Source organism: Oenanthe melanoleuca, chromosome 3, assembly GCF_029582105.1.
Source record: "Oenanthe melanoleuca isolate GR-GAL-2019-014 chromosome 3, OMel1.0, whole genome shotgun sequence".
Lineage (NCBI taxonomy): Eukaryota > Metazoa > Chordata > Aves > Passeriformes > Muscicapidae > Oenanthe > Oenanthe melanoleuca.
The window spans coordinates 15,580,120-15,592,203 of record NC_079336.1 but is presented as its reverse complement, the minus strand read 5'-3'; the positions used below and the strand labels follow the sequence as shown (position 1 = coordinate 15,592,203).

Here is a 12,084-nt window from a genome sequence, read left to right as displayed (position 1 = left end):
GGCTGTGCTGTGTGTCACCCAACGGTGGCTGTGCTGTGTGTGTCACCCCGTGGTGGGTGCTGTGCTGTGTATGTCACCCCGGGGTGGCTGTGCTGTGTGTGTCACCCCGGGATGGCTGTGCTGTGCTGTGTGTGCCACCCCTGGGATGCTGTGCTGTGTGTGTCACCCCGGGGTTGCTGTGCTGTGTGTGTCACCCGGGCGATGCTGTGCTGTGTGTGTCACCCCTGGGGTGGATGCTGTGCTGTGTGTGTCACCCCGGGGATGCTGTGCTGTGTGTGTCACCCCTGGGATGCTGTGCTGTGTGTGCCACCCCGGGGATGCTGAGCTGTGCTCTGTGTGCCACCCCGGGATGGCTGTGCTGTGCTGTGTGTGTCACCCCGGGATTGCTGTGTGTGTGTGTCACCCCGGGGATGCTGTGCTGTGTGTGTCACCCCGGGATGGCTGTGCTGTGCTGTGTGTGTCACCTCGGGATGGCTGTGCTGTTTGTGTCACCCCGGGATGGCTGTGCTGTGCTGTGTGTGTCACCCCGTGGTGGGTGCTGTGCTGTGTGTGTCACCCCTGGGATGCTGTGCTGTGTGTGTCACCCCAGGGATGCTGTGCTGTGTGTGTCACCCCGGGGATGCTGTGCTGTGTGTGCCACCCCAGCGGGGCCGAGCAGCGCCGGTGATTGCGGCACACGGCAGCTCCCGTTCGCCTGGCACAGCCCGCTCAGTGCGGCTCCTGCCCTGCCTCTGCCTCCGCACAGGCACCAACAACAGGGAAGCTCCGACAGCTCCCGCAGAACAGCCGTGCCCGCCACGGTGCCTTCCTCTCCTTCCTTCCCCGGCAGGCAGGACAAACCGCCGCCTCCTCTGCACAGCCATTCCCGTGTTCTCTCTGCCGCTGACGGACCTGCTGGGCCCGGCCCATCACGCTATTGACTCAAGCAGATGAGGCGCCCCTCGGTGAAACCGGCGGTTCGGCTGGGCTCGGCTCGGTTCGGCTGGGTTCGGCTGGGTTCGGCTGGGTTCGGCTGGGCTCGGCTGGGCTCGGCTCGCCGGGCGGGCGGCGCTGCCAAGCGGGAAATCCCGGGATCCCCGCGGCCGGGAGCCGCTCCCGCCGCCGCCAGGGGGCGCCGCTGTGCCTGGCGCGGCGCGGCCGCTTCAAAGTGGGCGGCGGCGCGAGCGCGGCCGTTAATGGCGCCCGCCCGCCGCGCCCGCCCCCGCCCGCCCTCACCCCACCCTCCTCCTCCCCCGCCGGAGAAAAGACCGGGAGCGGCGCCCGCCGCGCACACTCCGGCTCCGCGGGGGGTGGAGACCATGGCTGGGGCGGCGGCGTCCTGCCGCGGCTCCGCGGGATAGCGCGGGACGCGCCGCGCACCGCCCCGCGCCGGCAGGGGCTGCAGCGGAGCGCACGGTAAGGCGCCCGCGGCGGGGAGCGGGGGCGCCTCCCGGGGCGGGGGGGCAGCGGGAGGCGGCGCCGGAGCGTGCGGGGCAGGGGCACCCACGACCCCTTTGCGTGCAGGCTGTGCCCCTCGGGCGTTCCCCCGGCGCGGCGTCCCTGCCGCTGCTGCGCCGGGAGCCCGCGGCCCCCGCGCTGTGTGGGGAGCGGCGCCCGGCTGCGGGGAGGGCACGGCGGGGAGCGCTGCCGCCGGCGGAGCGCCCGCTGGGGCTGCCGGCAGCGGCACCGCAGCCCCGCGTCTGGGGGTCTTGGGCTTCATAAACGTGCGAGAGCGTCTCGAGCGAGCCCCGTGCCCGGGAGTGCAGTGGCCATTCTTCGGGGAGGGGCGATAACGAGTGCCGGGGTGTGTGGGGTGCCAGCCGCAGCCGGTGCGCTCGGTGCGAGCGGAGCCTGCGGAGAAACCGCAGCGCTTGGGTGGCAGCGGTGGAAGAAGTAGGAGCACGGCTCGCGTTTTCCTTCCCTGAGGTGATGTTACCGTTGACTTTTTTTTGAGCTGTTGCAAGAACCCATAGGTACCATAATGAGGTTGTGCCCCCCAGCCGCTGCACCAAGGGTATCCTGTTCCTAAACAGATCAGGCCCTGCATCATGTGTTTATTGCATCTGTAGACCTGGAACGGGGAGTGTCAGCGGGGCCGGCTGGTGGAAGAAGATACCAGCTGTTTGAATTTTTGCTGTATTCTTGGAAATACTGTCACTTCTGCCCTGGAACATAACATTCATGTTCTACAACAACCATAAACGATGATTTATAAATAGATCCATTTGTTTATATTGCTCGCCGTGTAGCCAAACAACTGTTTACATTGGGAAATGGATTGCTTCATTTCACATTAGCTTATCAGTGCTGGCCCAGGAGTGGCTAAGCTGAAGTTACATGTTCTTGGGCAGAGTGCTACTGGAGAGATTATATCAGTAGTTTAAACTTCTGGTGGCTGGTCTGTCTGCCTGTGTGTGCTTCTCTCACAGGCTTCAGAGGCTGGTGAAGGGGTAATTGTGGAGGTAAAAGAGTGTGTGGGGTTGTAGTACGATGAAGGGAGATTTTTGCTTTTAATAAAAATGCTTAGTTTATACTTCAGTGGGACTTTACAGTACGAGAAAACTTTATTTTTTCCTGGCAGTGAGGTATCAGGGTGTCCTGATGAAGTTTGTTAAATACCCAAGAGAAGCAAGATCAAGTGAGAAGAGTGGTGGTAGGAGGGAAAAATAGTTCATTTTATATAGGAGTGTCTTGAAAAAGACAGGATTTCCCCCACCACTCTCCTTTCCCCCTGGGATGAAATTTTCTTTCTTTACCCCTCCTCCCCTTTCCCTGGCCATAGTGTCTCATTATCATTATCCTCTTGTGCAATCTGTGTATTATGAAAAGGAGAAACCATCTGTGATTGGAATAATACTACAATAATGGGTGTTTCAATTTGATATAACTACTTTGAATAAGCTATCCTTTATGTAAAACAGGGGATTGATTTCCCCTCATATCTGAATCACCATGATTCATATCCTAGGAGCTGCGAGATCAAATAATGTGTTTGTTGTCTGCAGTTATTGTAGATTTTTGTCCTTGAAGCACAATATTAAAAGTTACACTTTTACACTAGTAAAAGTATGCTTACAGATTGGTGGGTTTTCTTTTTTCCCTAATTCAGTATTTTAAGGAAATGATTTGTAGGAGGAAAAAGACTATATAGTTGCTTAACTTTTTTTGTTTTAAGTGCAACTTTTTTGTTTTGTTTTGTTTTCCCCCAATACTACATTCCAGTAGATCTGACAAAGTATTTGTCAGATTTCATGTGGGGTTTTTTTTATAACTTCTGACAACTTTTCTTTCAGTTAAGCCAAAGGACAAAGCTGCTGTCTTAAACATGAGTTTTGGCTGCAGTGTCATACAGTGGGTATGAATGGCTTCAGTGTATCTGCTGTATTTACAAGAATGCTCTCATAGGCTGGCAGAAAACTCTTATTTGCCCTCCCAGTGCTGATTCAGGGAAAAATAATGGCTGTGATCGTCCTGCATCCTGGTCAGTGAGCACAGTCCTTTTCTCTCCTGGAGAGATGCAGTGGGGAATTGGAACCTGTTATACTTAGCACCATGTTTCCTGTGGATTAGTATCAATAGTTCTGCAGTTGAGTTAGTGATCTGTAGTTTGATTAGAAGACTTTCTTTTCATTGTGTTCCTTTTTACATCTTGAGTTCCAAAAAGGAAATGGAAAACAATTAGAAACTAACTCACCACTCATTTTGAATGGTGTAATGATTCCAGTGTGTCTAACTTAGGCTGTGGCCAGAAGTTCTTTTTATAAGGCAAGATCCTTTTCTATATTGCTTTGCAGAAACAAAGCATAAAATTAATCTTTCCCTGACTTCTTGAAAGAGATCAGACAAAAAGATCATAATGTTAATGTCTATTTTTCACGTCTGTTTTCTACTTGTTCTTCTGGCTGCTTGCTGCAAAGTGGTAGGAATGTTTTTTTGTATTTCCTGATCAACTGGGATCAGAAATGCTTACAATTTTTCTGCATATGCAGTCAGCAAATTCTGGAGCTGGCAGTGATAGTATAAAATGGATTTTCAAATAGCTTGGTTGTTTGCTAATGGTGCTTCTTATAGTGGTAGCACCATTAAGTGTCTTTTCTCAAAAAGGCTGAAGAAAATGAGGAACAGAGAAAGTGAATCGGTATGTCTGGTAACTTTTTATTTACTGTGAAGACAGAATATGTTGTCAGATAGTTCTAGTCTTTGCGTGACTATGTCACTTCCTTATTACAGCAGCATTTTCACCTTTTCATTTGAAGAATATCAAGTGAGTGGTAGCTTGTTGCATTGAAACACCTTGCTTTTATCCTCCAGGTATCAGTGTGACAGTTTTTTACAACTTCATCCTGTTTATATTGAATGGAAGTTACTTGTGTTTGAAAAAATGCACTTAAGCTTATTAAATACAAACTTCTTCATGATGTCCAGTGGATCATCTGAAATACTTCAGAATGTAAATGGGTCTTGCAGGTTGTCTGGAAAATAAAGCTCTAACGTGTACCAGGTTCAGGTGTAATTTTTTTCATTACATACAAATGTTTAGCTTTTTTTGCACTGATCACTGTTTTGATTGTGAGCGGCCAGATTCCATAGCTTTGGAGTCTTTATTCTTGAATTTCACTTGAAAATTTTGCTGATTGTTCTGTTTCTGGAGTATTTGGGTTATTTCCTGTAACCATAAAACTCCAGTATGAACTACAAGCTATGAAAGCTATCACTATGGTTCTTGGAGACAGTTGCAGCTGGCCAGCCTTTGTCTCAGCTCCACTCTCTAATAAATAGATGATACCTTGGATAAGAATTGTATACTGTTCTACACGTTCAGTCCTTGCAGAGGACTCTTATATTTAGCCAGGAATGTGAAATATGAGAAAATGAAAATGAATTAGGAAAATATATTGAGGTAAAATTCATTATTAGCCCTTGATAATCTGGTACATCCTCAGCTTCTTCCTATGCTTATTTTTGTCATTGCTGTTCAGCAGTTGATTTGCTTCATGTTTGATTGCTGATGAGGATCTATGTGTGGATTTTATAATCTCACAAATATTAATTTCCTTCTACCTATACTTTGTGTATGTATATAAAACATATGCTGTATACAATATTTTATGCAATGGGTGCATATAAAGATATCTTTTTTACTTTTCGTTTTTCTAGACAGCATCCAATGGGGTCAGGTCTGACAAGCATCAGACAGAATCATGGTTGCATTCTGTCCTCCTAGAGAGTATTTTCAGTCAGGGCTGCCTCCCTGCAGCGACCACACAGGATGGCCTCTGGTAATACAGTGTTCCTTGCCCAATTGCCCCCTCCCTGGGGTGACAAGAGGGGTCTTGCTGCATTCCATAAAGCAACTGTATTTTTCTGGGCTTGATGCTTCAGACAGTGTTTGTCCTCTTCGGAGAAAATGAATGTTTTTTTAAGTCTGGGTTTCCTATTACTACTTAAGGAAAACAGTTCTCCCTCCATCTCTATTGCTGTATTAAGAAATACATCCATCCAGACAGAATGAGAGCAATGCTCTGTGACTTGTGTGGTCAGGCTCATATCTCCAGTGCAGTCTTGTAACAGAAACTGCAAGTTCAAGACTAAGCTATGTGCAGTCAGGGTATGTATATTTTTAGCTTGGTTTTCTGAGAAAATAGAGATTGTGTGCAACTCTCTGTAAATGTTTGACTTTAATTCTTGCTCTTAATTTCTAAACCTTTTGAGCAATTCTAGCTGCATTTGTGAGAGGGTGGTAGCTTAGCTCCAATAAACCTACACCTTTTTTGGTAGTAGGTAGCCTTGGCAGATGGAAAGATACCTGCTTGAAGAACAGATTGAAGTCTGAACTCTTCCTGCAACATTCCTAGGAAATTGGATTTTACTGGCTCAGTTGCTAACAAATCAGCTTACATTGGGTTCTTATTTTTTGACAAATTATCAAAATTTCAAATTGTACTGTTCCTTGATTTCTGAATATTTTTTAACAATTTTGAATATGGAGTGTTAGCCTTTAACCCCAAGTAGCTTTATAATATTGCAAAAAATGCATGATAAGAAAGGGAATATTAATTGGTTTTTTAGAAGATTTTATTATTGTTCTTCATACATGTCCTGCTTATGTGAGTTCCTTTTGTTAAACTAGTTATTTTAATTCTTGTCCTGTGGTAATTTTGCTTTGTAATAGCAACTCTTTAGACAAACTTTATTTGTAGTTGTAGTGTATAGAGATTGTTCCCCAAATGGAACAAGACTTGCTAGGATGCAAACTGAAACAGTTCAGTCTTATTTCGGTATTTCTCCTCAGTATTTGTTTTCTGTAAACAAACTCTGTGTGAACCTTTCAGTTAGCTGATCACTTTTGCACACCGCTATCTGTTGAATACATCTTGTGGTCTTTGTTTGTCATGTCATGCTGACTTGATTAATGTTGTACCATCATCTTCCTTCATGAATAATGTATTTCCTGTCATGCAGTTGAAGCCTAGAGGAGAAAACATCTACACCTACTTTCTTAGATTAATTATGCATTACTTTTACCTTTGATGTGTGCTGTCTGGTCTTACTTTTGTGGAAAAAGCGCTGACCAAAATATACATGTTGAGGGTGTTTAAGGTATGTTAGATTTGTGGAAAGGCAGACCATATTTAAATTTTAAAAAAACATACCAAACCAAGCCCCAACTTTTATTAGAGCTTTCTGGTGTTTTTCTTTGTACTTCTGATATTTATTGACATCCTGTATTTTGAAAGGTTTGCTGGTGATTTCTCTCTACTTTAAATCGCCAGGTTTTGCTGGTGTTAATTACTGTTTCTTAGTGGTGTGTGTGTCTAGCTTTCTAGCAAAGATGTGGCAGTATTCATTAGGTCTCACTGTTGCTGGAAAGCTGTGAGAGTAGGATAACCACAGTCACAGCTGTAGGATGCATGTGCCAGCTCAAATGGGCTCTTGATGGTTATTCCATCTTGTTGTTTGATCTTATTGATCCTCAGGCCCGCACTTGGAGCCTGCTGGGCTCTGGTTTTCTGAGGTCGTAAGCTTTGTGCCTCAGGTAAAACAGAGCAATTGTCTCTTCCTGTTAATCACTGAGAAGTGAAACTGGTGCAGGTTAAGCATAACATGGTGGTGAACCTCATAGTTGCTACAGGAGCTGAAGCCAGCCTCTTCCTAAGGGTGCAGTGTGTATTATCTGTAGTTCTGATATAAGCACTTAAAGTTTATGGATGCTCATCCATTCATTCTCACCTGCAGGGTGTAAGTTTATCTCAAGGCTACAAGCTTGTTTGTTCTTCTTTAGCATGTGATGTGACAGTCCCTGGCCTTGGGGAAGGTTGTGCTGGAAGAATTGGTGCTGTGTGACGCTTGCTCAAAGCAGTGCTGCTGACCCTGGCACCTCTCTGTGCTGTTGTTGGCTCTGCTCTGTGTGTTTGGTTGTGCTCTGGATCCTTGTGGCTCTGAGGGAGCCATTCTCTGCAGTGTGAGTTCATCCTTCTCTCCACTAGTGTAGCTTTTCACCTCTGCTGCTTGTTGAAGCAAACAGCTTGGCTCCATCAAACTGCTGCTGTCACTGGGCATCAGCTGTGGTGGTGTTCAGAATATGTAACCTCAAGTCACCCTTTCTTGCATGATGTGATGTCCCACTGGAGCAGCATTGACCATTTACTTTGCATGGATTTAGGTCTGGAAATTCTTAAAGGTTTTACCACTTTTTTTTTTTTTTTTTTGAGGGTGAAACATAATAGTTCTTAGTGGTTTTACTGGTTTAACCCCTTAGCATCTGTAGAATCACTAGGAGTGTGATAAGCCACTTCTGTCTTCTGTTCTCTTCTCGTTTGTTCTACCTTGTAATTGGCTTAAAAATAAAATCTCACTTCAGAGGGAGCAACAGGGTAGTTCTAACTTTAGTTCATGTTACATATTTAGTCAAAATTCAAGGTATGACAAATTCATAGACAACTCATGAATCTGAAGAATGTGATAGTCTTTTAGCAAACTGTCAGTTAGTGCTAAATATTTGCATCAGTCACTTCACATTTCCATTAGCTCCTTAGAAAGCTGAAATTCACAGATTTGAATGAAATATCACATTTGACTGTGTTCCCTGCTTTTCAATGTAGACAACTGCTGTGAAGCTTTCTTATAGTTACAGATAAATGTGTTTTCAGGGGCTGCTCTTTTTTGTGACGTTTACTGTTTTACTCTGTCTTCTCTGAAAAGTCAGCATGGGTTTTTTGGGGTTTCTTTGGTTTGATTTTTTTTTTTTTCCTGTTCTCCAGGATTCTGCTGTATTGGTCTTCAGACCAACACAGGCATGTCCTTGTAACTTTTATTAATAGGAATAGTTGCTTTTGGATGGGGTGATTCACCAGACCTGCCAATATGAGGAAGAGTCAAACCACTGTGCCCCTTCATCGTGCTAATAATAGTGATGTACCATTTTACTGGCTGGCAACACTGCTGCTAGTGGCAGCTTCAAGAGGGATTGCTGCAAGGGCAGTGAGGATCTCTGCTTTCTCCCTTTGGCCATAAGTATCTTTTCTCGTGCAGCTTCATTTCTTACCCCATCAGACTGAGCCCATCCTTTTCATTGAAATAACAGTATTTTCACTCTGCTGTCAACCAGTTCTGATCTTGAACTGTGGAAGGGCAAAGATGGTGCTATTTTTGGAGGGAGAAAAACAACCACAAAAACCCCTGTGAAACAAAACAGTTTTTGTGCTGTGTTGGACAGGATGTTACTAAAACTGTAACCTGGAGTGTTCCAGGGTAAAACAATATGTGCACGTAAGGATGTCCTATCAAAATCACCTCAACTAATGTGAAAATCCACTTGTTTTCTCAATACCAAGGGAGTTTCCATGTGATTGCCTTAATGTGGGACTTGTCCAGCCCTACTGGTTATGAAGAATTCACAGTAAATTTAAGCAAAGAGAGGAAATCATTCTCTTAAAACAAAATATCTACAGTCAAAGAAACTTAAAACAAGCAGGCTTAAATGAAAGGCGGTATGTATCTGAGCTCTTCAAAATTGCTGAAATGGCAGAGGGTTAGTATCTGACCATGAACAAATAGGTCTTCCTAGAAATGTGTTGGAAATGTTCTTTGTGGGAGCTGTAGATTTGAGTTAAGGTACTTCATATTAGCTAAGGTCCTTGTGTTTGCTGTCCAAGTGTTTCAGTGTTTGAGTGGGAGAAAATCAGAAGTCACTCAATGACATTGTTCCCAGACATTCATCAGGCTTTGATTTTTTTCATTCTGTGTAAATACGTAGAACTCCACTACCTGAAAGCAGTAAATGATGTAACAAGAAAATAAAGAATAATTTTAAAGACTCGTGTTCCTATTTTATAGACACTTCATTTTTGAATATGTGCATCAGATAAAGCACATCATGTTTTAATGTATTTATTGTATGCTCAAAAGTGCTTTGTAAAGGACCCTTCTGTGATTGTATCATTATGTTCTTAGGGAGTCTAAGTTCCAAATTGAATTTTTCCTTAATTGAGGTGACTCCTGACATTTAAAACTACTACATACCTACAGTGATGGAAAGTCTGCAGGGATTAGAAAAGATTCCCTCATTTAGCAGAGAAATTTTTTTCTTGAATATGCTGTTTTCGTATTTCTTTTATACAAGTTACTTTTCATAATAATAATACAAAAAGCCTCCTCCACTTTCTTCTCCTACATATTCTTCTTCCTACTCAGCAGCCATTCAGTACATGGAAATAAGGAAATGAGCATATTTTGAAATAGGGATATTTCGCATAAATTATTTCCAAAAATACTTGCTGGATTTGAATGTTGACATTCTCTTTGGATGTGAACAGTTAAGGAATATAATGAAGCTGTCAAAGAAAAGAAATATGAACTCCTCAGAAAACAATTATGTAAATACAGTGGTTTTCCTGTCGATTCAGTATACTTTTGTAGATGGTGTCTATTCTGGGGAAATACCCCATATGCAGATACATATGTATGCAGATACAAAGAGTAGCTTTGGGGCAGTCCCAAAATGAACAAATGTTGGTGTCTGATGGTACAGCTTAAACGGTGTGAACTCTTAATGTGTGAAGGCTTGATGTGCCCACCAGTGGATGAGCAGTGCTGTGTGATGGGAAAGATGTGAGTTACTCCAGAGTCCTCTCAGAGGATTGTCTGTTGTTAGCCATGGAGGCAGCCAGGTTGAGTGGGCCTTTGGTTACTGTGATGTTATGAATTGCAGCATTGCATGCCTTGTCATAAATGAGCACGCAGGGAAGGGGCTGTGTGCTCTGTATATTTCCCATGACAGTTCCTATTTGGATCTTTTCCCTCTTTTTGCATGCTGTCCCTATGTTCTCTTGTATGTGCTAGGAGGGGGGGGTGTTGGTTAGTTGACTTAGCTTTGAGTTTCCATGGGAAACTTGAGGCATAAAACTGAAGATAAGTTGCCTATGTAATTCCCTTTTCCATCCAAGGACCATAGTCCTCTCTTAACTGATAGGGGTGCCTTTGGGAAAAATCTGATATGGCACAAGATACAGAAGAGTACTGATGGTCACCTTGAGACTGCTCTCATCCGACAGGCATAGGGAGACTATCCCCAGAAGTTCCAGGCTTACAGAGAGCATGTGTTTTGGGATAATGCTATTATATCAATTTCTTCTTGCCTCCTGTTTTGCCTTTATTTTGGCTGTGCAGCTCACTGCCATTTGCAGTGATGGAGCCATTGCCAAGTCAGTCCATCTGGCTTAGCCTATGCAGAATGCAGTTGTACCTCAGTTCACATCTGTGCCTCTTTGTGTGTTGTGTGGCCACTTTGAAGCCTGAAAGGGCTGCCCAGTGTGTTTCTCTTCACCCAGTCCATCTCCTGTGGGGTCAAGTTTCAAGAGAGAAGGAATGTGAATCTAGGGTCTGCAAAATGAAAGAGTATTTCCTTTTTTGCTTTCAGTCTGATACCTTCTGTGTTTCAATGTATCTGAGAGGATGGGTGACTTCTTTGGTCCATTTGTGATTGACTGACAAAATGAGGTCAGGTTAAGTCTGTGTTATTTCTAGGTCAGACTGAACCTTAAACCCTTTTTTATTTTGATTTCTCTCTAGTACTTGTAAATGAACAATACCTTTAAAAATATTTGCAAATGAAGGAATTAAAAATGGGTGTATTTTCTCATACAATTGTGAGAAAGTTGCAAAATTTAAACTGTTTTTACACCACACTCAGCTCCCAATTGTGGTCAAATTATTTTAATATTTTTCTCTAGGAAATTAGATTAGACATGTCAAAAAAGCATTTTTTCCCCCTACACTATTATATTATTTTTTGAAATGGTGTGATATGTCTACCTCTTTCTATAGGAAAACATACAGTATTTAGTCTACTGCATTTGGGGATCTTCTGGAAGGCTTAGAAAAGCTCATCTGGTAAAATGAATACGAAATCGTGATTTCATTATTTTAACCATAGGTTTTGATTGTTTGTTCTTCGCTGGAGGGAAAAATAAATATAGGGATGACATTTTCCATTCCAGCTTTTTAATAAGCAGGTGTGTATGTGGTGTGGAATTGACGCCTCAAAGACTTAATTCTGTGTGTTTTTCTGTTATATATTATAATAAACCTGATAGTTAAATCCAGCCATCTCTTCTTTAAAATCTAAAATGACAAAGCTTCTTTAGAAGTGCATCCAAGAGTTAGTAGAGTAGTAATAGCTGTCAGGTTCAAAGCAAAGCTAGCAATTAAATCTTCTGGCCTATCATGCTAGAAATGTATTATATTTCCCTGTTTTCAGCACACAGTATATCTCCTATATTAGTATGAATGGATCTATTAGAATGCCTTTTATCACTGTGCTTTGAGCTTTTCTATCTTCATGACATCATGTAGCTGTTGTCTCTAAAAAAGCCTTTAAAGGGATTCTCACATCTGATCTGATGAAAAGCACTTCACTGTTGGGAACCAGGCAGTCAAATAGCTGTTCAGCCATGGTAACCTTGAATAGCACTTGGCAGGAGAAAGTGGGATAAGTAAACCACAGGGATGGAGGGGAAGGACTGTGACAGGTGGGTAGCTTCCTACTCTGCTTCAGGGAGTGCATGGGAATCTCATCTCCTGGCTTGAGCAACAGCTTACTTAAGC

The 12,084-nt window shown here is 43.8% G+C and overlaps 2 protein-coding genes across 3 annotated transcripts in view; both read left to right on the top strand.

The window, feature by feature from the left end:
* The window catches only part of RSAD2 (radical S-adenosyl methionine domain containing 2), a 206,393-nt gene that overhangs the window by 8,281 nt on the left and 186,028 nt on the right, over positions 1-12,084 (top strand). The window lies entirely within an intron of this gene.
* RNF144A (ring finger protein 144A) overlaps positions 1,238-12,084 on the top strand; it is a 61,561-nt gene continuing 50,714 nt past the window's right edge. For both annotated transcript variants that reach the window (XM_056487145.1, XM_056487144.1), the window contains exon 1: positions 1,238-1,395. The gene's annotated coding sequence lies outside the window, so the exon portion shown is untranslated. The remainder of the gene's footprint in view (positions 1,396-12,084) is intronic.